The sequence below is a fragment of the Prionailurus viverrinus genome, chromosome B3 (genome assembly GCF_022837055.1).
Source record: "Prionailurus viverrinus isolate Anna chromosome B3, UM_Priviv_1.0, whole genome shotgun sequence".
Taxonomy (NCBI): domain Eukaryota; kingdom Metazoa; phylum Chordata; class Mammalia; order Carnivora; family Felidae; genus Prionailurus; species Prionailurus viverrinus.
The window spans coordinates 125,734,414-125,749,894 of NC_062566.1; the positions used below are offsets into that span (position 1 = coordinate 125,734,414).

At 38.3% G+C, this 15,481-nt stretch overlaps 1 long non-coding RNA gene across 1 annotated transcript in view; it reads left to right on the forward strand.

Annotated features, from left to right (window-relative positions):
* Positions 1–11,695, forward strand: part of LOC125168441 (uncharacterized) — a 94,365-nt gene extending 82,670 nt beyond the window's left edge. Inside the window, exon 3 of the long non-coding RNA XR_007153139.1 lies at positions 11,643–11,695. This is a non-coding gene — a long non-coding RNA (uncharacterized LOC125168441). The remainder of the gene's footprint in view (positions 1–11,642) is intronic.
* Positions 11,696–15,481: the final 3,786 nt, after the last annotated feature.

A 15,481-nucleotide genomic window follows, 5' to 3' on the forward strand; every position in this document is an offset into this window, starting at 1 on the left:
CTGCCCCTCTCCCACTTGTGCTATCTCTGACTCTTTCAAACTAAATAAATAAACTTAAAAAAAAAAGATTATGTTTCTCCCTCTCCTTCTGCCCTACCCCGCTCGCGTGCTCTCTCCCTCTAAAATTAAAACAATTGTTTTAAATCTAGTACAGAGAAGAAATAGGAACATAAAATGGCTTTCTCTCCTTAATTTCAAAATTTGTACACTATAATTTAATTTAATATAATTATGGAATTTCAGAATCTTTCAAGTGGCAAGCTACATGTGGCAAGTTAGGCTGTAAGATATTAGTAGGAATCGTCTTGAGAAGCTTGTGCTTGCTATGTATTTGATGTCATATGTTTAATTGATATTATTTAATGACCGGAGCCCTACTGGTGCTCTCTGGTAAGAAAAATAGATGACTTAAAGGGTAATTAGCTATTAAAAATCTGAATATTCTCATATCAAAGAAGGTTTTAGTTCTAACTTTAAAATGTGGAAATGCTTTTTACAAGAAATTATTTTTTGTCTTTTTAATAATAAAACACATGTATTTCATATTATACAATATTCACACTATATTTTAAGGCATAAAAATAAAATTGTCTTTCATCTTCTTTTCCTCACACAGTCCTTCCAAAGAGACATCTCCAGTTAATGGACTAGTCAATATCCTTTCTATCCATTTACATGTGTGCATTTTACACAAAGAATTTATTTATTTAAAGCGTACATAGGATCATGATCCATATGTTCTGAGACTTGATTTTATGTTGAACAACATATTCTGGAAATGTTTCAATGTCAATTCACAAAGAATTCATTATGTTTAATGATTGCATGGTATTCTGTATAGTGAGGATCCTAAAATATATAATATACAAGTCCCATCTTTTTTTTTAACAAATTTTTTAATATTTATTTTTGAGAGAGAGACAGATCACGAGTGGGAGAGGGGCAGAGACAGACAGACAGACAGACAGACAGACAGACAGAATCTGAAGTAAGCTCCAGGCTCTGAGCTGTCAGCACAGAGCCTGAAGCAGGGCTTGAACCCACGAACCTTGAGATCATGACCTGACTGAAGTTGGATGCTTAACCAACTGAGTCATTCAGGTGCCCCTACAATTCCTGTCTTGTTAGACGCTTAGGTTGTTTTCAATATTTCAAAATTATGAGGCAATATCACAATAAACCTCATATTTATATTATCATGCATGTGTGAAAATATTTATCAACAATAATATTGTAGAGATGAAGTTTCTGAATTAAGGATAGAGTCATTTAAATTTTTGGTGTATATATTACAAAACTGGTTCATTAGCTTTTTCTAATATATACTCCATTAATAATAGAAGAGAATTGTTATTTTCTCACATCATTTTTCAACCATTTAAATTTTTGGTTTACCTAATAAGATATCTCAATATGGTTTTTAATATATATTTTCCTGATTATGAGCAAAGATGTATGTATTTTAATTTTTGTCATTTATATTTATTTGACTGAATTGACTGATTAAACCATATTCTTTTTTGTTAGAATATATGTAATTTTCTTAGTTATATATTTGAAAGCTATATATTCTACATATTAATTCTTTGTTTATTAAATATGGTACACATTTTTTCAAACTGTAACTTATATTTTAATGTTTTAGTAGTTCAATTTATCATAATGAAATTTTATATTTTGTCATAGTCAAATCTGTTGGTTTATTTCTTTATGGAATGCTTTATGGATTTTGGATTTGTTTCTTTTTAGGAAGAATTTTTATAATTCACAGTTACCCAAACTTTTATTTCACATTTTCTTTGATAATTGTTTTGTTTTTAGTTCTTTTATTTATTTTTTATTTTTTTAAAGTTTGTTTATTTTTGAGAGAGAGACAGAGACAGAGATGAGGGGAGGGGGGCAGAGAGACAGAAGGAGACACAGAATCCAAAGCAGGCTCCAGGCCCTGAGCTCTCAGCACAGAGCCCAACGTGGGACTTGAACTCACCAACGGCGAGATCATGGCCTGAGCCTAAGTTGGAGGCTTAATCGACTGAGTCACCCAGGTGCCCCAGTTCTTTAAACCATTAGGTATTTGTTGTTGTGTATGACATGGGGTATGGTTCTAACTCAATTTTTTCCTTCATTATAGCCAATGTTTTCACTAATTATTGCCTAGCCAAAAATTTCTCAAATTATTTTTGAAATTCTCCCATAAAGTAAATCCCCTTAAACAAATTGATTGGTTTACCTTATTGTATATTAGTATTGCTGAACCCCCAAACTATAAACACTATAATTTTGTAAAAGTATCAGGTTCATAAATTATTTAAATAAGATATTTTGGAGGCCCTGAATGGCTCAGTTGGTTGAGCGCCCAACATTGGCTCAGGTCGTGATCTCAGGGTTTGTGAATTCTAGCCCCACGATGGGCTCTGTCCTGACAGCTCGGAGCCTGGATCCTGCTTCGGATTCTGTGTCTCCCTTTCTCTCTGCACCTTCCCAGCTCTGTCTCTCCTTCTCAAAAAATAAAATAAAAACATAAAATATTAAATAAGATATTGTTTTTATTATGATAAATTATAAAAAAATATCTTATACTCATATCGTTTAAAAAAAACATGAATTTTGAGACAAATTCCATTATTTCAACCAAAATGCTGAAATTAGAGATGGTGCAGAAGACATAGCAAATTAAAATCAGTTTTGTTTTCTTTCGTCATTACGCTGAATCATGAATCATGTCTAGCAAGCCAAGGAAAGCATCGATACACCCTGAATGAATCTGAGTAATACGAATGTCAGTCTGCTGGCTTTCTGGCATTTTCTGTTCAAAAGAATACAGTTTCCTCAATTGCCATATTTAAAGCTAAGTACACTGAACAGTTTATGGGTCTTTTGTGAATGATTTACAAATTAACTGTTGAGCCAGACAACTATTGTCATTTCATCAATGATTAAATTTCTCTTAGGGTAACTCTTGACTGAGAAGAAACTTCAGTGGATATTATTCATGTGTGTAATTATGCCAGAGAGACATCCAAAATACATCCTCACTTATCACACCCCATTAATAGTAAAAAGAAAACAAAGCGTTTAAATAAATTTCCTTATTCTTCTTAGAGTACGTGGTTTGGAATAATATGTATTTATTGGGATAATTTTGTTATATCAATCAAATACTAAACAGGATATGTTGGGGATATTTTTATTCGTTTTTTTTCATTCGCTGTCATGTTCCTTTGAAATGCATTACCTGAATACCTAATATGAGAGAAAAATGCAATCAGATAGTAATCATGATTAACAGATAATTATGCACATTTGCATGGAGAAGAAGTTAATCCTAAAAAGATCACTATTTAATGTTAGAGTATTTCTTGGCAGTGTAAAAGAGACTTGGGACACTTAAACTCTCAACATAAACTACCGCTCTGGTAGCCCAAGGGAAATCCTGTGGGAAAGGTCCCAGGTAATAAAGACTTTAGAAAAAAGTAATGAGAAGTTAGGACAAGGGCACACTTAGTTGGTAATTGGATGTGAAGTGATCTACCCAAAGAACAGAGTGTGTGTCACACCCAGAAGTGTAACTTTATATACAGAAATACCTTGTTTTCTTGCACTTCACTTTATTGTGCTTTATATATATTATATTTTTTTACAAATTGAATGTTTGTGGCAACTTCATGTGTGGCCAATCTAGATCTGCCATTTTTCCAAGAGTTTTCTCACTTTGTGTCTCTGCATCACATTTTGGTAATTCTCACAGTATGTCTTTTTTTATCATCATTTTTGTTACGGTGACCTGTGATCAGTGATTATTCATATTATCTACTGCGATTTTGGGGGGACACCATGAGCTGCGTCCATGTAAGACAGCAAATTTAACTGATAAATGCTGTGTGTGTTCTGACTGCTTCATCGACCGGCCATTCCCCTGTCTCTCCCTCTCCTCAGGCTTCCCCGTTCCCTGAGAAACAACATTATTGGATTTAGGCCAGTGAATAACCCTACAATGGCCTCTAAGTGTACAGGTGAGAGGAAGAGTCACATATCTCTCCCTTTAAATCATAAGCTAGAAATGATTAAGCTCAGTGAGGATACCATGTTGAAAGTCTAGATAGGTCAAAGCTAGGTCTCTTGTGCCAAACACTTAGCCACTTTATGATTGAAAAGGAAAAGGTAGTGAAGGAAAAAAGTGCTGTTCCAGGGATAACATGAATGATAAGAAAGCAAAATAGTCTTATTGCTACTATGGTGAAGGTTTTAGTGGTCTGGGTAGAAGATCAAAACAGCCACCACGTTCCCTTAACCAAAAACCTAATCCAGAGCAAGTCCCCAACTCTATTTCTGTGAAGGCTGAGAGAGGAGAGGAAACGGCAGAAGAAAAGTTTGAAGCTGGCAGAGGTTGGTTCATGAAATTCAAAGAAAGATGCCACCTCCATAGCATAAAAGTGCAAAGTGAACCAGCAGGCGTTGACATAGAAGTTACAGCAAGTTATCGAGAAGATCTAGCTAAGATATTTAATGAAGGTGGCTACACTAAACAACACCTTTTCAATGTAGCTGAAACAGTCTTCTGTTAGCCGAAGGTGCCATCTAGGACTTTCATAGCTAGAGAGGAGAAGTCAATGGCTGGCTTAAATGTTTCAAAGGGCAGGCTGATTCTCTTCTTAGGGACCGGTGCAGGTGGTGACTTTAAGTTGAAGTCAATACTTACTGACCATTCCAAAAAATCCTAGGGCCTTTAAGAATTATGCTAAATATACTCAGCCCCCTGCTGTATTCTATAAATAGATCAATAAAAGCTGAACAAGAATGCATCTGTTTACAGCACGGTTTACTGAATATATTAAGCACACTGTTGGAGAACCGCTCAGGAGGAAAAGAGAAAAAAAAAAGATTTCTTTCAAAATATTACTTCTCACTGACAATGTACCTGTCATCGAAGAGCTCTGATGGAGATGCACAATGAGATTAATGTTTTCATACCAGCTAACATAATATCTATTCTGCAGCCCATGGATCAAGGAATAATTTCAACTTCCAAGTCTTGTTATTTTAGAAATACATTTCGGGGGCACCTGTGTGGCTCAGATGGTTAAGCGCCTGACTTCTGCTCAGGGCATGGTTTTGCAGTTCATGAGTTTGAACTCTGTGTCAGGCTCTGTGCTGACAGCTTGGAGCCTGGAGCCTGCTTCAGATTCTGTGTCTCCCTCTCCCTCTGTCACTCCCCCACTCTCACTGTGTCTCTGTCTCAAAAGTAAATAAACATTAAAAAAATTTTAAAACAAAACAAGAAATACATTTCATAAGGCTATAGCTACTATTCCTCTGATGCGCCTGGGCAAAGTAAATTAAAACCTTCTGGAAAGGATTCACCATTCTAGATGCCATTAAGCACATTCATGATTCATGGGAAGAGGTCAAAATATTAGCATTGATAGGAGTTTAGAAGAAGTTGGTTCCAACCCTCGTGGATGACTTCAAAGGGTTCAAGACCTCAGTGAAGGAAGTCACTGCTGATGTGGTGGAAATAGCAAGAGAATTAGAATGAGACGGTGGGACTCAATCACTGAAATTTCATGATAAAACTTTAGGAGATGAGGAATTGCTGCTTGTGGATGAGTAAAGAAGGTGTTTTCCTGAGATGGTATCTACTCCTGGTGAAGAATTTGGAAATATTGTTGAAATGACAACCAAGGAGTTAGCATATTACATAACCAGAGTTGATAAAGCAGCTGTAGGCTCTGAAAGGATGGACCCCAACTTTGAAAGAAGTCCTACAGTGGGTTAAATACTATCAAACAGCATCACAAGCTACAGAGAAATCATTTATGAAAGGAAAAGCCAATCAACATGGCACCCTTCATTGTTGTCTTATTTTAAGTCACTCCAACCTTCAGCATCCACTACACTGACTAGTCAACAACCACCAACAGGGAGGCCTGACCCTCCACCAGCAAAAGGATTAATACTCACCGAAAGGTCAGATGATGGCTAGCATTTTTTATCAATAAAGTACTTTTTAAAGTTTATTTACTTATTTTTGAGAAAAAGAACCAGTGTGGGAGGGGCAGAGAGAGGAGGGGACAGATGATCCAAAGTTGGCTTCGTGCTGACAGCAACGAGCCCAGTGCAGGGCTCAAACATACAAACCGAGAGATCGTGAACCGAGCTGAAGTTGGATGCTTAACCTACTGAGCCACCCAGGTGCCCCAGCACTAAAGTATTTTTTTAATTAAGGTATATACATTGGCTTTTTAGACATAATGTTATTGCACACTTAGGGAGACTACAGTGGAGTGCAAACATAACTTTTATGTGCATTGGGAAACCAAAACATTATTTGACTCACTTTATTGTAATATTTGCTTCATGTGGTGATCCAGAACTGAATGCACAATATATCCGATGCGGGAACGTGCGGCAAGCTGAGGGCAAAGTACAGGCTAACAGCACCCCCGCCTCCCCCACCAGGTGAGATATGTGTGATGTTCCTTGGCCACTCACTCCTGGCTGCCCAAGAACAGGGGAAAGGAGAGAAAGCGAATGGTTGACTGATAGAGATCACAGTCATGTAGGACAGGAGTCTCCTTCAGTTTATGGGTCATTCGGTAAACTCCAAGAAAAAAAGCAATTTTATCCATAGCCTGATCTCCAGAAACCTATAGACTCCATTTCCTGGAGCCCTAATATCACCGTTATCGAGGGGTAAGGAGGGTTAAGTGCTTGCCGTGGTGATGTGGGAAACTAAGGCAAATGAAAAATTTAGTGAAATGGTGTTTTCCTAACAGCACCTAGCTCCTCCAGGTCCTGGAAACTTTGCTTCTGAAATTCCTTAGAGACTTACACTATCCCTAACCCCCTCCCAGCCTGAGGGTGTATAATCGGTTACCTGTCACAACCCCAGTGCAGCTCTTTCTGCCCACAGGTCCTGTCCCCATGCTTTAATAAAATCACCTTTTTGCCCCAAAGATGTCTTGGCCATTGGCTCCGCACCACCCCACCATCACCTCAAAACCCCATCATCTCCAAGGTAGAGTACACTTTTCTTGTAGAGATACAAAAAATGGCCCCTTCCATAAGACATATGGCAAGACACAGGGAAGGGTGCCACCACCAAGGTCAGTAATTGCATCTCTTTGACCTGTGCTTCCATTCCCACCCCACTCGCCCTTTTTCTCTCTGCTTCTTACAACACATCTTCTCTGCTGCTGACTCTGCTTTCTTCTTTCGCTCAAAGGGTCTCTAGTGATTATATGGGGTATACCTGTACAATCCAGAATTCTCTCTCCATCTCTGTCTCAAGATCCTTAATTCATATCTATATCTATGAAGTCCCTTTGGCCATGTACGGTAACACATTCCCAGATCCCAGGGATTAACATTTGGGTATCTTTGGAGGCCCATTAGTCTGCTTGGAAACAGAAGTTTTCTACTCTTTAATTATTTCAGCCAAAGCCAGTTTCAGTTGTTGGCAATGAAGAACCATAATTAAAACACTAATATTTCTAAAAGTGTGTTCAATGTACCTGAAGATGGCCTCAGATGTACTGAATAGGACTGTTTGAAAGTGGACCAGTGAATATGCTTTTTTTTTTTTTTTTGGTTTGTTTTGCCAAGTAATTCTTATGCACGGTAAATATCTGCATCCATGATTTTAATGTTGTGTTTATATGAGAATAAATTTTAAGTGTTCTTCTCTTTCAAGAATACCCCTGTGGTTCTTATTCCCAGTTTAAAGCAAAATGGTTTAGTAGGCAGTGGGACTTAATGGGAAAAGCCTGGGCTTTGGAACCAGACTTCAGTTTGAATTTTGGGTCTCATACTTTTCAGCTACAACTCTTCTGTGCTCTATCCATTCACACTTAAGGTTGACTAAATCCCGTTCCCTCTAATCAGAATTTTCTTATCCACATGCAAAGCAGTATCATTGATTTTAATAAACTAATGTAAAGGTGGAATAAGATATTTGTATAACAAATAATAGTGCCTAGAACATTGTTGGTGTACAAAGAAAAAGTTTCCCTGTCAAAATGCAGCACAATGTGTATATCCATAAACAAGTAACTCCCGTGTTAACTTAAGACATTGCTTAATGTTCCTTTTACTGGTCCCAGAATTTTGCATTTTCTGATTTTCCTTTAGTCAGCACCGAGCCGTGGACATTATGTCAACCCCTCCTTCCTGTCCAGATGTCCTTTCTCTCCACAGTTTTACTTCAACAACTTCCGGATGCAGCCCTGTTGCCTGTTGATTTTTGTTCAGGTTTTGTGATTAAGAGGTTGTGGCATGTTAATCTCTGTAAAGTATTTCTCTGTGGACTTTTCCAGACAGCCCCTCTTTCATCTGGACCTCCTTTAGGCTTCAAAGGCACCATTCAGGGCCAAATCTGAGGTAGGTTTAAGGCCTGGAGTAAATCACGTTGGGAGGCCCCTTCTTTCTGGTTAAAAGGAGAAAAGGAGAAATGATAAGATATAGGGAAAGGTCTCTAATGCTTGAGAAGAATGAAGGCAAAGGCATCAATATTCCAGGTGTCTGGCTTCTGTGCCCTTTAAAATTTGTGATTTATATCTACTATGGCGCTCTTTGAGGTTCAGAACTGTATAATTGTCAAATATTTTAATAAATAACCAATTCATATTGCAGTATTTCTGATGGCATTTTTAGCAAATTTTCATATTTTTTCTCCAAAAATTATTTCAGAGTAAGTCTTAAATTATTATCACTACTAAAAACTAACATACTCATTTATAGTTGGCATCAGATGAGCTTATTTTTATAAAGAGTAACTGAACTATATTAGCATTAGAGAAAAGACTCAATCACATTGCAATAATATACCCAGCAAAATAAGTAAAACATCTGGTCAAACAGCTGTATTTTGATGTATATAAGCCATAAAATTAAATTAACTAATTTTTGTGACTGATTTTCCTCTCCTTGCTTAAAAATATTGATCATAACTCCATTTGCTTTGGAAAATGGATTTCCTATTTTCTTTGGAATACATATGTATGTGGATTTCAGCATCTGTGTCTATATTAGGGAATGGCGATAAGGATACCCTATCAGGTAGGTCACTGCAGTTGAGAGTTTTCGGATCAGACTCAGATAACAGAATGCTAGATATATCACAGAAATTCACTCACCTACACTATTTAAAATACTTAATAACTCTCTTGGACAATATATAACTAAAGTCAGTCTCTTTGTGCCTCTGAAAACAAGTAATCTAAACCAGCTTCTAAAAAGTAAGGTTACTGTCATCCCCTCTACTGTTGCCCAGTTGGAATTAAAAGATGATATTTTTGGTCAGTATTTATAGAACTATTCATTTTAAATCCTCTCATTAATTACCTCCACTTTCATGATCCTTATGTGCATATGAAACACTCACAAAATAGTAACAATGATTTCAAAAACTCTGTCCCTCAGCATCTTACCTTGTGGGGAAATGACACAAATTATTAGTTTCTACTCTTAAAAGGATAAGAGGGGCACCTGGGTGGCTCAGTAGGTTAGGCATCTGACTCTTGATTTTGGCTCAGGTATGATCGCACTGTCCTGAGATTGAGCCCTACATGGGGCTCCATGCTGACCACACAGAGCCTTCTTGGGATTCTCCCTCTCTCTCTGCCCCTCTCCCACTTGCATGCATGCCCTCTCTTTCAAAATAAATAAAATAAAATAAAACTTTTAAAAAGGACAAGAGCCACCTCTTTTAAAAATTGAAAATAGAGCTATGAAGCTAATGCAAATTTATATATGTATAAAGTATAAATAATGTATATATAAATGTATATGTGTGTGTGTGTGTGTGTGTGTGTGTGTGTGTGTATAATTGACAGTCATTCGTGCTTTTAATATTTTCTTTCATTCTAAAAGTTCCCCTTCTCCATCTTTCTGGAACATAAGAGAATACAGATATTATTTTTTAAACCCAATAAGTTCTTTCCTCAACTTGATGTTGATTTGCTTCCTCTTAAGTTATTCAATATTAAGCACCTGCCATATGCCCAACATGGTACTGGAGACACAGAAAAGGTCACAGACAAATTTCTTGCTCTTGGAAAAAAAAAACAAACATAATTTCCTTCCATTCTGAGCCACTGATTCCTTCGGAAGTTACTAACACCTTGTATCATTAGGTTGTAAAGAATTTATTCCAGACAGGATAGAGAAAAGTTACTATTCCTCTTTTCTTTAATGTGACACTTCCAGGGTCTGTCATATCCTGTAATTTTCCATTTTCCTGAAACACGAATTGTAATCCTAAACTGCCAGGCAAGTGTGAGAAGGATTCACTTTCCTAGTAAATATGAGCAGAGGGGGTATGATGTGAATGGTGTGTGTTAGCAAAAAAAAAAAAAAAAAAGAGGTTTGCAGAAGAAGAGAAAGAACATCTACTTTATATTTCACTACACTGAAACAGACAGAAAATGGGGTGGGGGCCATATTTACCATACCCTTTCTCCCTAAAGCTAGGAGAATGGTGTCATATTAAGTGCCACCCTAATGAAAAGAGAGAGTTTGGACCATTGGCCAAGATACAGCTGGTTTACTGGTTTGGAGTGAATGCAGAAGATGTTGGCAGCAATGGTGAGGGAGGGAAGGGGTAGTGGCCCACAGAGTACCAGTTCTCAGGGGAGGGGATTGAGTGAGAGGAAGATCCAACAAGGCTGTCAGAGGGAAGACATCTGCATCTCATAGGTTTTCGTTTTCTCAGCGCTGCTGCCTTTGAGGGTGTGTATGCATTTAAGCTTATATTTTAGCATATAATCTCATCTAAAAATGCAGTAGGGTTAGTATCCATGGATTCAGGAGTTTCCTTAGATGCCAGGGGTCTACTCTACTAGATTCCGGTCCTATCTTTCAAACGGCCTTTGACAGGTAGGTACACTCACCCATCAAACGGATTTCTCAACTTTATTAAAATGTAATCTGTCACTGTTTTTACTCTGGAAAATTTACACAGGCATGCATTTACACTTCGTCTTTCCACTACAAGCTCAATTTTAGGAGACAGAAACGAATTTGTCAACACTTTTCGAATGAAGGAATACATACAAAATGCGTCGCCCTTAACACAACGATAAAAAGGAGATGTGGAAGAAAAGGTGAAATATGAAAATACATTGTAACTGTCGTTGGCAAAGAAAAAAGATGAAAATGTCGCAAAAAAATAATAGCATACTCAAGATTTGAGATCTAAGTGATGAATCCTGTATTTCCAAGTGGAGGAAATGGCCTCCGTGCTAGCAGCAAATAACTGGGCCTTCTGTTATTTGTTGAGCAAATTACTGGGAGCTGAAAAATAAGAGGCATGCAAAATCACCTAACAGCTGACTTGTTCAGCAAAGTTCAGTGGATGTAAGGGGTGAAAGCTGTACCTGGCAAGAAATAAGAGAAATTCAGCAGGCTAAAAAAAAAATGCTGCCTCCCACTGCTGCCTATTAAATAAGTCTTACAATATTGTCAGTGGCACCTGGGTTTTACTCAAAGTCAGGGAGAGAAAATGGAATCTTGGCATATTAAAGCAATAGTCGTGCTGAAAATGTAAACACACGTACAGAGATACACACATGCACACACACACACACACACACACACACACACACACACACAGTATGTAATTTTTTTCATTTGTTTCTCTTCAGGCAAATTAGAGTGTGGACTTCCTGGCTAATTACCCTTATCCTGACTCCCAGAGAGCCGACCGCCTTCTCAATAACTTACAGGTGACTTATTATTTTTTTTTCCCTGCCAGTTCTGCTCTGTGTTTAAATCAAAAAGGCAGATAACCCATTTGTATCAAATTATGCATGACAGTTTGGGGAGTGGGTTATATACTTCTAGGAGAGGCACAAACCCCAAGCTGTTGCATTTCATTACCCACATGGCTCTCGGTTCCGGAGGCAAGGGTTTTTGTAGTGTTTAAAGATAATTTCTTGCAAGTCTGTTGGCCTCATTGTGAAGAATTCAGAGATTTAAAGGGGTTGTAAAAAGTATACCTCCCAAACATGCTATCAGTTCCTTGAATTTGGAGGAACAGAGAACAGCAAAAGACGAAACAACAGAAACAAAACAAAACAAAACAACAGAAATCACAGTGTGTGAAACATCTACAGTCGTTCTGCAAATTGTGGAATTGTCTCTTTCTCCACATTTAATAGTTACTTTTTAAAAAAAATTTTTAATGTTTATTTTTGAGAGAGAGAGAGAACACGAGTGGGGAAGGGGCAGAGAGAGAGAGTGACACAGAATCCGAAGCAGGTTCCAGGCTCTGAGCTGTCAGCACAGAGCCAGAAGCATGGCATGAACCGCAAGATCATGACCTGAACCAAAGTCAGACACCCAACCAACTGAGTCACCCTGGTGCCTCAAGTTTATTATTATTTTTTATTATATATATAATATATAATATATTTATATATATAAGTATATATATAAATATATTATATATATGTATATATATATATATATATTTTTTTTTTTCGGAGAGAGAGACACACACAACATGTGAGCAGGGAAGGGGCAGAGAGAGAAAATCCCAAGCAGGCTCTGCACTGTCAGCTCAGAGCCTGATGCAGGGCTCAAACACACGAACTGTGAGACCATGACCTGAGCTTAAATCAGGGGTCTGATGCTTAACCAACTGAGCCATCAGGCCTCCCTCAGCAGTTGCTTTTGACTATCATGTGAGGTTATAGATATACATTATCAACTAGGGTTGTTGGGATCATCTTTCAAAGTTGGATGTATTACTTCCTTAGTTTCTGGGCATCAGAGTAACCAGGCTGGGATTAGGGAGGAGAGTGTCCAGTTCATGGCAGATAGCTTAGGCCATATGGTAATATATGCAACCTCTACCAGAGCCAGAATTTTGTTTCAAAGGAAAAAAGTGTGTGCCCGAGAATGCATAGTTTTGCCCCGTAAATCAAAAACTTTAAGCTGCCTTTATTGAGCCATTTGATCTGTTATAGAACAGGCTGGTTTTGTAAGGATGAAGGATAAGGGCTGCTTGTACTTTGGCCAAAACTAGTTGCAGATAGTTCTCTGGTCTTGGGACACACCCAGAATTGACAGCCTTCTGGTCACCTGGAAAATTTAACAAATCTGCTTACCCCAATATGGTACATATTGGACGCAAAAGCGAGTGGCCATTTCATAAAAATAAAAGGTAAAAAAGGCAGCAAAGAGTTCTTTACCTTCTGCTAGTGTCCCGATACATCCCAGATGACTTGATCCGTAGAAACCCCAAGAACAGTAAGCATCTCTATTTGCATGGATTTGATCTCCCACCCACTTGAATGTATTTGAGACACCTAATTCTTCTTGTTCTCCAAATCCAGTTAACATGATACTTTCAGCGATGTGGATCTGGAGGCAGTTTTATGGATCGGGAAGTGGTCAGGTTCTCCCCAACTGAATTGTGTCTCAGAGCCAGAGAGCTGAGATAATCCCGTGGCAAAACAATGGAAGTATATGTTCCTTCAAAATGACAACAAAGTAGATGTAGAGAAAAGAGTACACTTCAGATCAATAAATACATGCCAGGTATCGAGCTTTTAATCATTTGCTGCATGAGCTCCAGTTGAAGTCTTTATCTGATTACGTTCATTGATAGTCCTCTGCTAGTCTCCAAAACTTATCTACTCCTGCACATGTTGGGCTGGAGAGCTAGAAGGGATGTGAGCAGAATCAGTGCCTTTGTAAATGTCACATCTTTGATGGTGGTGGGAATGTCTGTGATTCCACTAGGAATGCAATTATTTTTATTTTTGTTGCCATTTAAAGGAAGTTCCAGAAGCTTCTATATGAGCTTTCCTATCAAAACAGCCTGCAGTCCAGGAAGCTAATGTAGAAGCCTGTCAGTTGCCAAGGGCATATTTTGGCTACACATTCAAGAACTGGGAAAGTAAGCATGTGAATTTCTGGATCTTATAGGCTCTATGATATAGACAGATATCACAATGCCATTTATTACTACCCTTTATAAGTTGTGTCACTGGATCACAGCAACTGCCTACACACCCAGCCATTAGATGCTCAGAGCCACAGGCAGAAAAAAAAAAATAATCCAAAGTTTTCTGAGTTGTTTCCCCCGTCTTCTTCCTTAAGGAAGAAATATTTACAGAACCAGTATGATTTGCAGGTGTAACAGTTAACTCCTCAAAGTTATCAGGTTTCTTCTTTAAGAGTCTGTGAGTCCATGAAATAAGTTAGGAATAGAAATTGGGTGAGAAGTCACAAGTCCCTACCATGGTTGGTTATAAAAGTCAGGTAGGACGTGAGTGGGATGGATGCCCATCTGTTTTTGCTCTTCAGGCGCCATGATCAGTCAAGCACCGTCAAATACCTTGCATTTCACACCATTCAGATTACTATGGCAGACTGCTGCCTCGCAAGACCCCGCCCTTAATAGCCCTCTGAAAGTTATACTGTCTGTGTCTCCACACCTCTGCTATCCTCTCACTCCCATTCTACCGGGGAGATCATATCAACTGCCCCTTCTCCCACCAGCTACTAAAATAATTTTTTAGAAATGCTTGCACTCCCCTCCCCAGTGTGTTTCCAAAGGCCTTGGGGTAAGGGGACCTTCTAGATCCTTTGTGAATCAGAGTTTGTTTGAGTGGAAGACTGAACAAGAAATTTTCACTCACTTATTTTAATCTCCACAGTCTTTGGATTCCTTCCTCTGGAATCTACCCTAGTTTTTTGTCATGTCGGTGCTGTCATGGGGTGCTATGGAGTCCGGGTTTTAGCTGCTAATTCAATACATGGGATCTAGAATTTTTGGTAAGTGCACCTATGTGGCTAAACCAGCTTAATCGGGGGCGCCTGGGTGACTCAGACGGTTAAGTGTCCAACTCCTGATTTTGGCTCAGGTCATGATCTCACAGTTCCTGAGTCCCAGCCCTGCATCAGGCTCTGTGCTGACAGTGTGGAGCCTGTTTAGGATTCTCTCTCTCTCTCTCTCTCTCTCTCTCTCTCTCTCTCTCTTTCTCTCTCTCTCTCTGCCCCTCCCCTGCTCATGTTTTCTTTTTCTCAAAATAAATTTTAAAAATAATAATAAAATAATAAAGTCAGTGTAATCTAAAATATACTGTTCCTTTCTCCTTCATCAAGTACTCCCAAGATCTATTTCAGGTACTCATTGGAACTTTGTAAATTAAATTAACTAACCTTTTGTGATGTAAAGTTCGTTTGCTGGATAAACTGGGAGCTGATTCTAGTTATAGAAATGGAAACAAAGGGACAAGAAAGGGGAGGAGGGCCCACAAGAAAATGTGTTTCATGTTGCCAAGTAACTCCATCAGCTGAGGAAGGCGTAAGTGTCTTCAAGGAAGACAGAGGTTCTTTGGAGGAAGGCAGTTTAGGGATGATGGGGCAGTGCAGTATCTCAAACCCAGTGCCTTATGCCTCATCACTCTGTCTGTTTCAGAATCCTATTCTTTTCTGATTAGTGTGTTTCCTTTTACAGAAGATATTTAGG